The sequence below is a fragment of the Pan paniscus genome, chromosome 2 (genome assembly GCF_029289425.2).
Source record: "Pan paniscus chromosome 2, NHGRI_mPanPan1-v2.0_pri, whole genome shotgun sequence".
In the NCBI taxonomy this organism is placed as follows: Eukaryota; Metazoa; Chordata; class Mammalia; order Primates; family Hominidae; genus Pan; species Pan paniscus.
The window spans coordinates 126,250,260-126,265,993 of NC_085926.1; the positions used below are offsets into that span (position 1 = coordinate 126,250,260).

The 15,734-nt window shown below is 50.4% G+C and overlaps 1 protein-coding gene across 5 annotated transcripts in view; it reads left to right on the top strand.

Annotated features, from left to right (window-relative positions):
- EEFSEC (eukaryotic elongation factor, selenocysteine-tRNA specific) overlaps window positions 1-15,734 on the top strand; it is a 255,691-nt gene that overhangs the window by 171,758 nt on the left and 68,199 nt on the right. The window lies entirely within an intron of this gene.

A 15,734-nucleotide genomic window follows, 5' to 3' on the forward strand; every position in this document is an offset into this window, starting at 1 on the left:
GAGAAAAACATCCTTAGCACAGGGTAACCTTCCTGTTGCTGTTTCCAGACCTCAAACTCAAGGCTGCCTCTCCGTCCCAGACAGACTGTACCTTGACCTCTATTTCATGGTTAGAAAGAAGCTTCATAACAAAGAGAGATAACCGCCAGTCCGTGCACTTGTTCTTCACACAGGCAGGGCAGGCCCCCAACATCCCTCGCTGGCCTACTCTCTGCCTGAAGGTGGGATGCATCATCCCAGAGTGGACCTGGAGCCCAGAGCTGTCACTGCTCCCCGTGCCATACAGTCTGTGCAGACCCAGCCAGGCTTTTGTTTCTGGGGAAGGGGGAAGGGGGAAGTGATCTCCCTGTTGAGCCTTGCTGAGGACATCCAAGTTGTCTTTTGTGACAGCTTCCTCACTTTGCTCCAGATTTGGACCCAAGCCTCTGTGCCTCAGGCCCAGCCATTGCTGTGGCCAAATGAGCTCCCACTTCAGTCAGGCCTTGCTGGGCTTGGGTCCGAGTTTCACCATTTACCAGCTGAGGGGCCTTGGGCAGGCTACTGACTCTCAGTTTCCTCAGGTGTCAGGTGGTGGTGAGGTTGGAGAGAGTGGTCTCAGGTGCCCTGTAGAAGGCCTGTTCTGCAGCAGGCTCTCCGGGAAGATGTTTGCATGGGGAGGAATTCCTAAGAGTCTTTGCAGCCTCAGGAGCCAGGCACAACACCGAGCTACAACCTGGTGGGATGGTCTTTCTCTTTTAGTTTAGGTATTTCTTTTTGAACCTTTTCTTCATGTATGAAAGCAATGTGTGATTACTTTAGACATTTTTGTGGAGTATAAAGAAACTGGAAAAAAAAACCTCCCCCTTAACTATAGTTAAGACTGTATTTTAAATACATTTTTATACCTTGATTATTGGTTCAGTATTACAGAGAAAACATTTTCCATGCTGATAAAAGTGCTTCATATATTTTATTATGTAACACCTTGCCTGCTGTTTTATTTAGCCATTCCTCTATTGTTAGGCAGCTAGATTGTCTCCATCTTTTGCCTATCCTAAATAAGGTGAATATTTTATCATACTAAGGTGAATATTTCCAGTGATCCACCTTTGACTTTTGGAGAGTTTCCCTGAGTGGAATTCTTGGACAAGAAATGTAGAAATGATGAGAGCATTCCAGAAAGGCTGGACCAGTGCGATCTTGTGTGGTGCTGGGGGAGCATCTGGAGGGGGTGTTGAGGGATAGAAGCATGAGGGGTTTGTCATTGTCTCCAGACAACTGCAGTGAGGAACAGATGCTTGCCCCCAGGCACCTCAGAGTTAGGGCTGGTGTACTCAAGTTTAGTACAAAATATATTGGTGTCTTCAGAGTGCCTGGCTCCTGGGCCCAGCCTGTGGTGCCCTCCTGCTCTCTGGCTGCTGGGCCAGGCACTGCGTGAAGCTTGGATTGCACCTCACACTTTACTGCATTGCCCTTTTTATTTTGTGGAGAACTGAGAGACTCGCACCATCTCTTTTGCCCACCCCATCTTGGCAGGTGGTACAGCTGTTTCTGTAGATGGAGGGAAAAGATAGTCTCCCATCCTGGGCCAGTTACCTCAGCAAGGAGCACCTCAATTTTCTCATGTGGGTTGGGCATTCTGGCTTCTCATCTTATGGTGGTGGCTTCCAGGTGTTGCTGGGGAAGGCGAGACTCAAGCCAGCAGTGTGACAGACCCAGCCAGGAGGCTCAGAAGTGTTTCTCTTCCTCCCAGCACCTGACCCCTCCATTTCCTCCTCTCAGCCCAGGGCTGGCCTCCCCCAGAGTCTGCCTCAGAGTAGACTGTCAGTCTGTATTGAGTAAACTGATTGGAACTGGATTCTATTACATTTAATTGACTAGAAAATCTGTCTTTTTATTCTTAAATAGTTAAGTTTTAATCACACAACCAATTCATGAATTTCCTGTAGCAAAACTGAAACCTTTCAGTTAAGTGAAAAGGAGGCCTGTTGCATCACATCCCATCCTGGCCTCTCATCTAGAGGAGATCCTGTTAATTCTTTTGGGTTTAACCTTCCAAACCCTTGTTCTATGCGCTGTGCTCACAGAAATGCACAGCACTGTTGTGTAAATGTGTGAATGTGTGGCATCATATTCTGAGCAGTGTTTGCACTTTTCTGGCCATGCCCCACATGGATTCTCAGAGACCTTGCCTCATCATTACACACAGAGCTACCACACTGCCTGCCCCCACGTGTGCTCATCAGTGTGGACACCTCATGTCACACATCGCCATGTCCCCACTGATGGACTTTCAGACTGCTGCCCTGTCTTTGTGATTATTCCCTGTGCTGCACTGACCATCTTCTTGTGTACACCTGCACAGCGCTCTCCTGGGAGGTATCAAGAACTCTGCCTCAGACCTGCCCTGGCACCTCCCTGCACTTTTCCCATCCCCCCCATCCAAGGTTGTCCCCCTCTCTCCCGATCTCATTTGTATGTCATTGTCATTCCAGACCCAATTCAGATGTCCTCCTCTCTGCTGCCTCCCTCATAATACTCAACACATCATATTCTAAATATACTTTATACATCTGTCTCCCCAGTGAGTCTGGAGTTCGGAGGACAAGGGCCATGGCTTCCCCCACATCCCAAGGCCAGCACATGGCCTGCCATGGAGTAGGTGCTACATGAGCGTGTTGAATTACAGCCAGTGGAAGGAATAAGGGAGATGGGCCATGAAGAATGAGTGCTGGGAAAGATGTGCAGGAAGGCATTCCACATGGATAAACAGTAGGGCAGAGGCAGGGAGTGTGCTGGGAGACCAGCCCAGAGCTCTGGAGAGCACTGCACAGATGCAGGAGGAAGGCCAGGGGTGAGCACCAGGGCACCCGGAGCCCTGGCAGGTTTCATTGAGGACCTAGCCTGACCCGGGCTCTATACTAGGGAAGTGGCCTGGCAGTACATGGAGGAGGGGGCGGCTGCTATGGGTGTCTGAGCAAGAAGTGAGACCCAGTGACCAGAAAGAGACTGTGGGTGTGAGGCAGGCGAACTCTGGGATTTGTTGGCTCGTGGGCTATGGGAATGGTGCCCATGAGGAAGGAGCCAAAGGCTGAGGCTTGAACCGTGAACAAGGGCTGGGGGCCACCACAGTTCACTGAGGACTTGGTACTTACAAGGGCTCAGGGAGACCCTAGGCACATGCTGCCTCCTTCAATTTTCACAGAATCCCTGTGGCTAGGACCTGGTACCCTTAGTCTATTGGTGAGGACACTGAAGTCTAGAAGTTACAGAACTTGCCCACAGCTCAGAGCTGGAGCCACAGCTCCAACCTCAGTGAATCTGGCCCCAAGTCCAGCATGCTCACTGCTGACAGTGGGCACCCACAGAAGTGGGCCAGGCCTAAGTGGGGTGGGAGGTGAGTGCAGGGGTGATTCTGGCTCTAAACAGAATCACAGTCTAACAGCCATCTTGTGGAGTAAAAGGAGCCCATGCCTCAAGCCACATGCGCTGTCCAGATGTCAGAATGCAGGTAGGCAAGGTCCAGGCCATGGGATGAGGTGTGGGGTGCAAATTAGATGCCCTGGTGCACCCCAGGACCAAGGAGTGGGCCGTAAGCCCATTGCATGCCTGCCCTTCCAGCAAGTTATAAGGATAACAATAGAATGTCATAAAGCTGTTGTAGTTTCTTGTCTGTAAGGCTAAAGTTGTAATAAACAGAAATTATGAGCAAAAGAATAAACCTAGAGAGAAAGTCAGTTCTTAGGGTCACCACTGCTTTACATCCCTTGGATTACAAGGGCTTTTATGCCATATTGGTGGCACATAGGGAACTGCCCCTCAGGGGGTGGGGCTGGCCTCCTGGGGCTCCGAGCCTTGTATCCAGTGTCCACTGAGGCCCCACAGCACCGTGCCAGGTGAGAGTGCCTCGCCGTTTTACAGGGATTAACAATGTAGGTGGCATTCCTTTTTCTTTGATCCACCTCAAGAAATAGTGGCAGGTTGAATTTGAAAATACATCCCAGACCTAGCAGCCCCCTTTTGCAGCCACCTCAGTCCCTGGGATTTGGGTTTGGAATGGGATACCCTGTGTCTCAGGAGGCTCGCAGTGGCAGCTCAATTGGATGACTGAGTCCCAGTGTGATCCTTGGCACCCCCCCCCTCACCCTCCTCGCTCACTGTCACAGTGATGATTCTCTTTCCTTCTTCCCTATTTCTTCTTATCATTACTGTCATGGACCCAAATGCCTTCAACCGCTCCCCCTCCAGCACCCATGGAGGGAGAGCGAGGCCCAGGCTCAGCTGCTGGGCAACTTCCCTGGGGCCCCTGTCTCTGCCCTTGGCTTGCTGGTCATACCCTTGTCTGGCCTTGCTGATGCTCTGGTGCCAGCAGCCACAGGCCAGTGCTCCTGCAGGATGTGAGTCCAAGTGATGTTGCCCCTGCACAGCTGCACTGGGGTGCAGGGGATCATCAGTTGAGTCTGACAGACGTTCCTGAGCATGCTCCTCTGTGCCAGGGACGGAGATTAGTGCCACCCAGCCCCACCCCCCCCCACCCCCGCTGATGCTCCCAGTCTGGACAGGAGGCAGGAGCTAAAGGGATGATTACATAGCAAGTATCGGAGATAAAGTGGGGGTCAAGTGATGGGGGCTGTGGGGGCCAAGGTGGGCAGGCAGCATGACCTGCTCTAGCTGGAGTAATGCTGGAAGGACGAGGAGGGGCCTGGCAGTCAGGAAGCCAGCTCTGCCCAGGCACAGGGCTGGGAGGCACCATCGGGCATCTAGGCCATGAGTTGGACTTGGCCCAAGCTTAGGGTGCTGAGGGCAGTGCTGAGGAGTGCTCAGGAGCCAGCCAGATGGCCACAGGCCTGTGTGCCCATCCGGCAGCCTGCCCTGAGGGGCGGGAGCTGTGGGAGCCACACATAGGAGGGACATGGCCAGTGCTGGGCTTTCATAAACCTGGCTGAAGGACAGGGTAGCCTTGGAACTGTGGGGATCTTTCTGTCCACCTTGGATCCATTCCTTTAAGACCCAGACCCACCTGGGCTCTTTGCTCAGGCCCAGGGCCCACAGGTGAGGTACTGTTCACTGTTCCATGGCAGTGATGGCTTTTCTGGCTCAGCCCTGAAAACAGAGCTGGATCCCTTGGCTTACCTCCCAAGGATTGCTTACCCCCTAAAAAGCCCAGGGATGTCATTAAAAACAAAGTCCAGTTGTATAGAAAACAGAAGAATCCAGCATTGCTGTAATTCATTTAAAGTTTTATGGGATGGCAAATACTTGGGGTGGCTGGGAGGAGGAGCGTAAAGCTCCCTGGTGAAGCTCCCTGGTAGGCCCCTTGTCACTTTTATGGTTTTCCATTGTTGCAGTGACTGGGAGGTTAATCAGGAGGGTTTGTTTGTAAGGTCGCCACAGATGGGCAGGGGCCTTTGCTGGGCCACATGGTAGAAAGCCAGATCATTCCCTTCCTCTCAGAGTGTGCCCCATGTGGCAGGCACTGTGCTGAGGATCGGTGGTGAGCAAAATAAACCCAGCCTGTCTACCTGTGGCTGTCTGCCCGATCCAGGAAACAACAGAGCACACAGGCACACACTGGACAGATGCTAACGGGTTACGGGGCTTAAGGAGCGTCCTCTGGTCTGCCTGGAGACTCAGAACAGGTTTTGTGAGCTGGTCGGGGGACCCCTGAGGTCTCAGTGAGTGGGATTCAGCTGGGTACAGGGCGTCACAGGGGTGAGGAGAGCTGGGCAGGGCAGCAGTGTTCCTGTGGGGCTCCAGGTAACACTAGCCACGCTGTGTGCAAGGGCCTTACTGACGCTTGGGAATCCGAGCCCAGCCTGGGCACAAGGGGGCAGGGGGCATCAGTGCATCTCCCCTCTTCCTCCCTTCCTCAGTGCATCTCCCCTCTTCCCCCTTCCTCAGTGCATCTCCCCTCTTCCCCCTTCCTCAGTGCATCTCCCCTCTTCCCCCCTTCCTCAGTGCATCTCCCCTCTTCCCCCCTTCCTCAGTGCATCTCCCCTCTTCCCCCCTTCCTCAGTGCATCTCCCCTCTTCCCCCTTCCTCAGTGCATCTCCCCTCTTCCCCCCTTCCTCAGTGCATCTCCCCTCTTCCCCCCTTCCTCAGTGCATCTTCCCTCTTCCCCCTTCCTCAGTGCATCTCCCCTCTTCCCCCCTTCCTCAGTGCATCTCCCCTCTTCCCCCTTCCTCAATGCATCTCCCCTCTTCCCCCCTTCTCAGTGCATCTCCCCTCTTCCCCCCTTCCTCAGTGCATCTCCCCTCTTCCTCAGTGCATCTCCCCTCTTCCCCCTTCCTCAGTACATCTCCCCTCTTCTCCCCTTCCTCAGTGCATCTCCCCTCTTCCTCAGTGCATCTCCCCTCTTCCCCCTTCCTCAGTACATCTCCCCTCTTCTCCCCTTCCTCAGTGCATCTCCCCTCTTCCCCCCTTCCTCAGTGCATCTCCCCTCTTCCCCCCTTCCTCAGTGCATCTCCCCTCTTCCACCCCTTCCCCAATGCATCTCTCATCTTCCCCCCTTCCTAAATGCATCTCCCCTCTTCCTCCCTTCCTAAATGCATCTCCCCTCTTCCCTCCCCTTCCTCAGTGCATCTCCCCTCTTCCCTCCCCTTCCTCAGTGCATTGCCCCTCTTCCCCCCTTCCTAAAGGCATCTCCCCTCTTCCCTCCCCTTCCTCAGTGCATCTCCCCTCTTCCCCACTTCCTCAGTGCATCTCCCCTCTTCCCCACTTCCTCAATGCATCTCCCCTCTTCCCTCTCCTTCCTCAATGCATCCCCCTTCCTTTCTCCCCTTCTCCTCCATGCATCTCCCCTTCCTAAAGAGTTGTGTGTGTCACTGAGCACCTGGCTTACATAGTGGCTGAGGTACATGCACTTTGCCACCCCTAGGAGTTGTGGGTGGGACAGTAGATGTTGGAGAGACTCCAGAGACCCCTTCTAGGAGAGACTTTTTCCTGGTCATTGGAAACTGCACACTAAGATAGCAATGGGTCAGCACACCTTATCTATTAGACTGCAAAAATTTAAAGGCCTGCAGCCTCAGGTGCTGGGGAGGGTGTGGGGAAGAGGTTATTTCTTGTACTGCTGGTGGAAGCGTAACCACCCACTTTAGAGAAAAATCTACAAGATCTAGTAAAACTGAAACTGTGTCCCACAACACCACAGTTTCTCATCCAGATATCTATGCTAGAAAAACCCTATGTATATATACAATTTGATGTATAAAGAAATGGCCACCGTGAAATCATTCTAGTAGTATAAATAGCAACTCACATGTCCATTAAGGGTATGGATAAATGACATATAAAGAAATACTATACAGCTGTCAAAAAAGAATACCATATATATGTTATTGTATGTTTTTTGACAGCTGCATATATGTGTGTATATATACACATGTTATATACACATACATGTGTATGGTAGTATATATATGTATATACACACACACAAATATGAATAGATGTCACCAATATATTGCTGCAGGAGGGAGGCAAGTAGTAAATTAACTACAAACATGGTGCCACTGTATACACTAATAAGTCTATACAAGTTGAATGTCCCTTATCCGAAATGCTTGGGACCAGAAGTGTTTCGATTTCAGATTGTTTTGGATTTTGGAATATTAGCATGATATACTTAACAGGTTAAGCATCTGAAATCCAGAAATCCAAAATCCAAAGTGCTCCATTGAGTATTTTTTATTTTTGAGACGGAGTCTCGCTCTGTCACCCAGGCGGGAGTGCAATGGCGCAATATCGGGTCACTACAACCTCCACCTCCTGGGTTCAAGTGATTCTCCCACCCCAGCATCCCAAGTAGCTGGGATTACAGGCACCCGCCATAATGCCCAGCTAATTTTTATACTTTTGTAGAGTTGGGATTTCACCATGTTGGCCAGGCTGGTCTTGAACAGGTGACCTGAGGTTCCCTCTCGCAGCCCCAGAGGTGGTGCTGGGGAGCTGGGATCTCAACCTGCAGGGGCAGCGCTGGCAGTCTCCAGGGCCCATACTGCTCTGTCCTCATGCACAGCCCTAGGTTTGACTTGTTGTGTGTAAGATGTGATTAAATGCATTAGGCGGGGGAAAATGTCTTATCTGTACCCAGCCTAGGTCGAAGAAGAGGGAGAAATAAGAGCAGCCAAATTGAACCTTATTAAACAAAATTGGTTAGGTCTGATGGAGCCAAACCTAGACTGATCTTTAAAAGCTTATTTCATTTTTCCCCTCCAGTCTGAACCTCTTTGAATTGAAGTAACTGATCCTGCTGTAAGCTTATTAGTGTCAAACCTTGTGTGTTTCTTTTCCTCTCCGATTTACATTTTATTAAGTAATGATGAAGTTGCAAGGTCCCAACCCTAGCCCTTGGCACAACCAGGAGCTTCCAGGCTCATTAGTGGAACAAAATGGATAATAGAGGTCCAATCTTATTATAGCTGGTACATTATTACAAAATCTCTGCACATTAGAAAGGCTGCTAAGCACAAGTCTGTTACCTGCTTCACTCAAGCATCTGTTGATTCTGTAAAATGCTGGAGGGACCCCCCAACACTGCTGTTCCTTTAAAGTTTGTTGTGATGGTGTGGGCTGTCCATTTCTTACCTGACAGAAGGAGTGCTCATGTTAGTGATATCGCTGTGCTGAATTGTGTTTCATCTTGGACTTCTGTGGTGGAGTGTGTTTTTCTGGTGTGATGTAGTAAGAGAATATGTGCTTTAATGACAGGCAGATTGCATGCTTTGAATAAATGTCTTAACCTCTGGGGGCTTCAATTTCCTTGTCTGTAAAGTGAGATCATCATTAGCCACTATCATTAGAAGTGAATGGAATCAGGTGTGTAAAGATTTTCCCCATCATAGGTATCCAACTCTTTCTCCATCTTCCATATCGGCCCTGTGGTAACATAATGCAGCTCGTGTGCACGTCAGTTGAGTGCCTACTATTTCATGCAAGATGCTGTGGAGAACAGAGATGAGCACAGGATGACTCCACCTCAAACTGTTCCTGCTGGGTGTTTTCAGTAGCCTCAGAAAGTGCATGATAAAGGGAAACCAGATCATGCTGGGCACACTACCATGCAGAATCCTCAAAACACCAGAAAGCTAAGTTGAAAGACAGTCGAAAAGCCAGAAGGAGTATCGAGCTCATCGGGCCTGGGAGCAGTCAGAAGGGGGTGTTCATTTGTTCTCTCATCCACTTGATCAGCAAACTGGGCATATTGTGCTACCCAAAAACAGGAAACATGGGAGGTTGGGAGGGAGGGATGCAGCTGAGAGTTAGCTCTGAAAACTCCATGGGCTAGTCCAGCAGGGAGAGGGCTGCTGCTGACCTTCCCCAGGGTAGCTGTTGGCATGAGCTTCCAGGTGAGACAGCCTAGACTGAACCTGCCTCTGCCACATCTGAGTCTCAAGGCAGGCCTGACTGTCCTGGGCTTTGCTTTCTCACCCGAGAAAGGGGGCTCATCTTACTTGCCCGTTGGCATTGATGTGAGAGTCACAGTGGTGGCGTGGAGTCCCCTGTCTTGAGTCTTCCCTCTCTGCTTCTGCCCCAGGAGCCATCTTTTTGGGCTCAGGCTGTGTGGGCTCTACATGTTCAATCACTCAGGAGCCACAGCTGCCTGCTGCCTGCTGCCAGCACCCTGACTGGCTGAGCCCCGAGTCTGGCAGGGCAGGGTGTGGTTCTGCTCGACTGTCAGAGCTGAGGCCGTGGAACATCAGGCCTGCCTTGCAGTCCCAGCGTTTATCGTCCCAAGTCTCAGCCTATTTGTTTTGTGACCTTGGAGACATCAAAAACCTCTGTTTCTTCATCCATAAAATTGAATGTCAAAATATTGACCTGCCTGTGGGGTTTTTTATGAAGAATAACTGACCCAGAGGATGGCAAAGCTTCTTTGTTAATCAGAAAGGACCAAACTGCTTAGCAAGCATGAACTTGAGTTTTAAAAAGTGTTTGCTTGTTTGATGTGTTCCTCCCTCCCTCCTTCCCCAGAAGTGCTTGGTGCTGGAGGGATGGGAAGGATGTGAGGGAGAGCCTCTGCAATCACCCATGCCCTCTGGGGAGCTAGGCTCAGGGGACGGACCTCCCAGAGGCCACCATGGTGGTATAGGGCAGCAGCACCTCTCCCCATTCCACCTCCCAGCCTTCTCTGCTGCCCTTCTCACTGCATACCCCGCCTGGGACACTGGGGGCCCCTGGGCAGCAGGCCCCAGCCCTATCCTCCCATTTGGTAGACTCTTTACCCTTGGGGTTTTGTGGATCCTCTGAGGGCCTGGCCAGCCCCAGGACCACCCTGTTCCTGCAGCTGTGAATGTGGAGCTTGGGCCCAGGAGGAGCTCCCCAAAAGAGGGCCCATGTGGCTTGGCTCCTTTCAGTTACTCTTCCCACTTGCATTGAGGCCTCCCACATTCCAGGCATGGCGCTGGGCACTGCAGATAGAAATGGAAAAAAACAAAGCAAAGCCTGATCCTCATGGAGGTTCCATTCCAGTGCGGGAGTGACAGCCAGTGAACAAAGGGATGCCAAGCGGTGGGAAGCTCTATGATGAAAAACCAAGTGGGCAAGGTGCTAGAGAGTGACAGGGATAGGCCAATGCCTGTCTCTTGCTGGGTGGGGTGACTGAGGAGGGGCTCTGATACAGTGGCATCCAAGCAGGTATGGGAAGGAAGTGAGGAAGAGAGGAACTGCAGGTGCAGAGGCCATGAGGTGGGAGCATGCCTGGCACATTCAGGGAATGGGAAGCAAGGCCCACATGACTGAAGGGATGTGAACAGTGGGTCGGGGTCACAGCAAATAAAGTCAGAGACATCACGGGGGCTGTGTGGCATTGTGAGTCCTGGAAAGGACTTCAGCTTTTACAGAGTGAGATGGGAGGCCAGTGGAGAGCCTGGAGGCAAACCCCAGGGTCACATCATCTGTGTTTTCCCAAGAACAGGAAGAACAGGCTGTGGGGGAGAACAGGCTCTTGGAAGAACAGGCTGCGGGGGAGGGGGCAACAATCCAAGCCAGGTGAGGCTGGGACCAGGGCAGGCAGTGCAGGGACAGGAAGGAGTCAGGCACTGGACCTACTTGGAAGGTAGAGCCGACCCTGTCTCCTGATGGCTGGTTACAGCTACAAGAGGACAAGGAGAGTCCAGGTGGGTGGAAGCCCCAGCTTTTCCCCTGACATCAGAGCGTTGCCCTGGAGAAGCAGAAGGCTGAAGGAGACTTTAGGTTCTGGGCGTAGTAAGCTGGGATGCCTGTCAGCCATTCAAAGAGGCAGTTAGGTGTAAGTCTGTATGCTCCCAGCTCCAGTCTCCACCTCCCCTGGAACTCAGACGTCTGTGTCTCTCTGGCAGCCTCAGAGACAGCTCCTACTTGCAGAACTCCCAGCTCCTCTACCCTGAAGCTGGCTGCTCCCTGCTCCCACCTAGCATGAGGCAGATCCTCAAACTAGAAACCTGGGAGCTGTTCTTTACACATCAGCTGTTCTTTACACACCAGCTGTTCTTTACACACCAGTCTCTCCTTGTCCCCACATCTAGTCTGTCACCACCAAAATATGTCTTGAACTCTGAGTATCTTCCTTGCTAATTTCCATGTTTCCTTTCTTACTTCTCTACCTCCCCTGAATCTATTCCCCAAACTGTATAGCCAGTTTGCATCTTTTAAAACCGCAAACTGGCAGTGTCATTCCTCTGCCATCCCCTGTGCCCCATCACTGGTGGCTTCCTGGTGCTTTGTCCCATGGCAATGGTGGCTGGCCCATGTCTCCAACCTGCTGTCTCCCTGGACCACCACACCTCAGCCAGCCCTGCCACCTGCAGTTCCACTGGGGGCCTGGTTCTTCCCCTGCTCAGGGCCTTAGGCCTGCTCTGCTCTTCCCTCTGCCTGGAATCCCTGTGGGTGGTTTGTTACCGATCTGGTCTTGGCTCCAATGCCACCTCCTCAGGGAAGTCCTCCCTGACTACCCACAATGAATTAGGTCTCCCAGTTGTTCGCTCTCATACAGCCTCATCCTTTTTTCTCACAGTACCTCCCACAGTTTCATAATTCCTCATGTATTCAGTGGTGATCTAATTAGCATCTTTCTTCTCTAGAAGACAGCAGACTTTATAGAACCCAACTGTCTAAAACTATCTGTTTTGCTCGTCCTGCTGGCATTCCAGAGCCTGGACCTGGTCCTGAGAGAAGGTTGCTACCCACGTGTTGAGAGAATGTGCGTGCGCCACCTCAGCTGCGCCCCGTGGACATTAGCGAATGTTTGAGGAGTGAGTTATTCAGTAGATGGAGAGAGGCCCTCAAAGTTGGCTAGAAGATAAATGACTAAAAGGAAAGCCTGTTTTTCTCATTCTTAGGTTGGTAAAATTATCTACTTTTCTTTATCTCTGGTGTTCTAAATGGGTCTTCTGTTCCGAAGCGTCCCTCAGTGAGCGTGGGCTCACTGACAACCCTGTGTGGCAATGCTGTCTGCATGCGCCTGTGAGAACCCATGGGAGTGCCACGCTGCCCTGTCCCCATCTTTATCTGCTCCACAATTTCCTGTCTAGGCCCTTAAAATCTTGATTTGCACAGTTATTTATCTTTGTGCTCTTCATGGTGCCCTGGTAAGGCATTCTTTATGATTTCAGTCCTAAGAACACAAGCCCTGTTGAAAAGAGAACATGCTTTGAATAAAGCCTGCTTGACGTTCGTCTTGATGGGGAGGAGGAGGGGGAAGGGGCATCAGGGCAGCATGAGGCCCCTGGCCGCCCTCTCTCACAGGAAGGCTCATAAACACAAGGATCTCGCTCAAGCCCCGGCACGTCTGGAATCTCAGCTCGGTGCTTTGCCAGGTATGATTTTGCCACAAGGGGCATTTCTTTTCCAGAATCTGATGCAGTCACTCTCTTCAGAGCGGCTGGGCGTTTATCTGGACCTGTCACAACCAGGTTTCTCAGCAGCTCCTGTGCTGGGCACTGAGGACGCAGCATAGGGAGAGCACAGTCCTTGTCTCGGGATTTAGAAGGGAAGAGATACACATTTGATAGGCCAAAATTAAGAAATCTGGCAGTGCCAAATGTTGGAGCAGACGTGTATCAATGGGGTGTCTTGGGCCTTATTGATAGAAGTTGATTTATCTACCTAGCAAAGTTGAACAGCCATTCACCCTGCAATCCAGCAGCTCAACTCCAGGAACTGTGTCCTTGAGAAGCCCTTGCACATGTGCCCATGCAGGATCCTTGTGACAGAAGAAATTCATTGCAGCATTTTCCAGCAAAGAACTGGAAACACCCCCAGTGCACATCGATAGGAGTCCAGGTTGTGCTAAATACACAAGGTGCAGCAGATGGCATCGGCAGCAAATAAGCTTCAGGTGCATGCACTCTGTGCACAGATTTTTAGTATCATAACTGGCACGATGGCTTATTCATACAGTTCAGAAACTTATACAACAAAGCAAATTACTGATTAGGAATGTGTACTACATATGTAGTGAGCCTTTACACAATCATACACACGTGTGTATAAAAAGAAAGGGAATGCTGTGCGCCAAATTCAAGGCAGCGGCACCCTCCCGCTGGGGCAGGTGGGAATGCTGAGTGGGGAGGACCACACAGGTAGGTATGAGTTATCGATAATGTAGTTCAGGGGCGGAAAGGGCAATGAGCTCATGCGTGTTTCATATATAATTTAAATCTGTCGGCACACAGAGGCTGGGGCTGACCTGTAAAGTAGTGGTAACCAAACAGTGAGTCAGGTTCCGATGGTCAGCTGTGTCTGGAGTTATCAGAGAAGCCCTTCTAGGAGGTCCATGGGAGCAGGGGTTAGGGACGAATGAGAATTTGCCAGTGGAAGAAATCCCAGGGAGCAGCCTCAGGGGCAAAGCACAGAGACATTCAGAAGCACAGCATTTACAAGGATTCATTCAAGAGTCCCTTGGCTACGTTTTCAGGGTTGGGGAGAATGTGGGGCCGAAAAGGCTGTGGAGTTGGGCTGCGTGGTGGAGGCTTCCTGGTGGCTGAGCTAAGGAGTGGGGGCTCAGCCCTGTGAGTGAGACTTTTCAGCAGATTGCCTTGTGGGGCGGTGGAGGGGGTACCAGGAGACCACCACCCATCACAGGGAGTCCCCATAGAATTCCAGCTGACCAGAGGATCTTCCTGCTCGTGGCAGGACCATGACAAGCTTTGAAAGCCATGAGGTAGACGATGGGAGCCCACAAAGGAGGTGGTGACAAATAATTGCTTTATCAGAGAAACATTTTAGAAAGCCGCACAGGCTGCTGCAGGCGCCTGGGAGGGAAGAGTTGTGACCTGGGCCCCACCTCACTGGGCAGACGACGCTTAGTGTAAGGTGATATTCTCCAGTGACTCTGAGTAATGTTCCCAAAAATCTCATTCTCCTATTGCCTTTTCAGACCATTTCAGAGATGTTTTCTGTTTCTTTGTGATTGATCTTGGCTGTGGCTTTTGACACTGTGCGTCTCACTTTCTCTGCCCCCTGACCTCTGGTTAGGTAGTTAATGATCTTTAAACAAACACTTGAGTATTATGGCTCTCCAGGAAAGGTCCTGGGCTCATGGGCCATTAGCAACACACTCTCCCTTTATCCAGGGAGAAAATGAGTGTTCGTACACCCTGACTCGGTAGACAGGGATGCTTGCAACCTAAGTGTCAAAATTCTCTTTAGTTTAACTATTTTTGATGGCAGGTTTTCTGAAATATGTTACATATTTCTCTGCTTCAAATCCATGAACAGTTTCCTCTCATCTCAGAGACAGTGGATCATAGGTAGGAATGTTTGTTCATTTCAGGAACTTTTATTGGAGACTTTTCTATGTCTGTTCCTGATTTACAAACTGTGAATGCAGAAATCTGCCCAGTATAGTAGTCAGTGATATTTTAGAAACAGAGATAAGATCAGGTTACTCCTTTGCCTAAACTCCTCCAGTGACTTCCGGGCCTTGCACTCTACTGTGGGGCCCGAGCCTTGACCTCTGTGTTAGTCCGTTTTCACGCTGCTGATAAAGACATACCCAAGACTGGGTAATTTATTTTTTTAAAAAAAGAGGTTTAATGGACTCACAGTTCCGCGTGGCTGAGGAGGCTTCACAATCATGGTGGAAGGCGAAAGGCACGTCTTACATGGCACCAGGCAAGAGAGAGAATGAGAGCCAAGTTAAAGGGGTTTCCCCTTATAAAACAGTCAGATCTAGTGAGACTCATTCACTACCAGTATGGGGGAAAGCACCCCTACAATTCAATTATCTCCCACCAGGTCCCTCCCACAACACATGGGAATTAAGGAAGCTACAATTCAAGATGAGATTTGGGTGGGGACACAGCCAAACCGTATCAGCCTCCCTCCCTGCTGTCTCCCTCCCCACCCTTGCTGCAGCCCTCCTGCCTCGGTGTATTCCCAGACTCACCAAGTTACTGCCCTCTTAGGGCTTGCACTTATCAGTTGCCCCATTTAGAGCTGTCTTTCTGTGGGTCTTCACACAGCTGTCTGCTTCTTATGCTAAGGTCTTAGCTCAAATTCACTTCTTCGAGACCTTTACCCCACCCAGGCCTTCTCTATCACATCACCTGGCCTTGTTTTCTTTATAGCATATGTTGTCTAATATATTCATATAATATTAATATAGATTAATATTATATAATTATATTAATATATATTTGCATGCATGTAATTTATATATTAATTTTATATTGATATGAATTGAATTAATATATATAATTTTTCCTATACAGGTAATTTTGTTGTTGCTGTTGTTTCAAGATATTAAGCTCTTTGGAAACAGAGGTCACTGT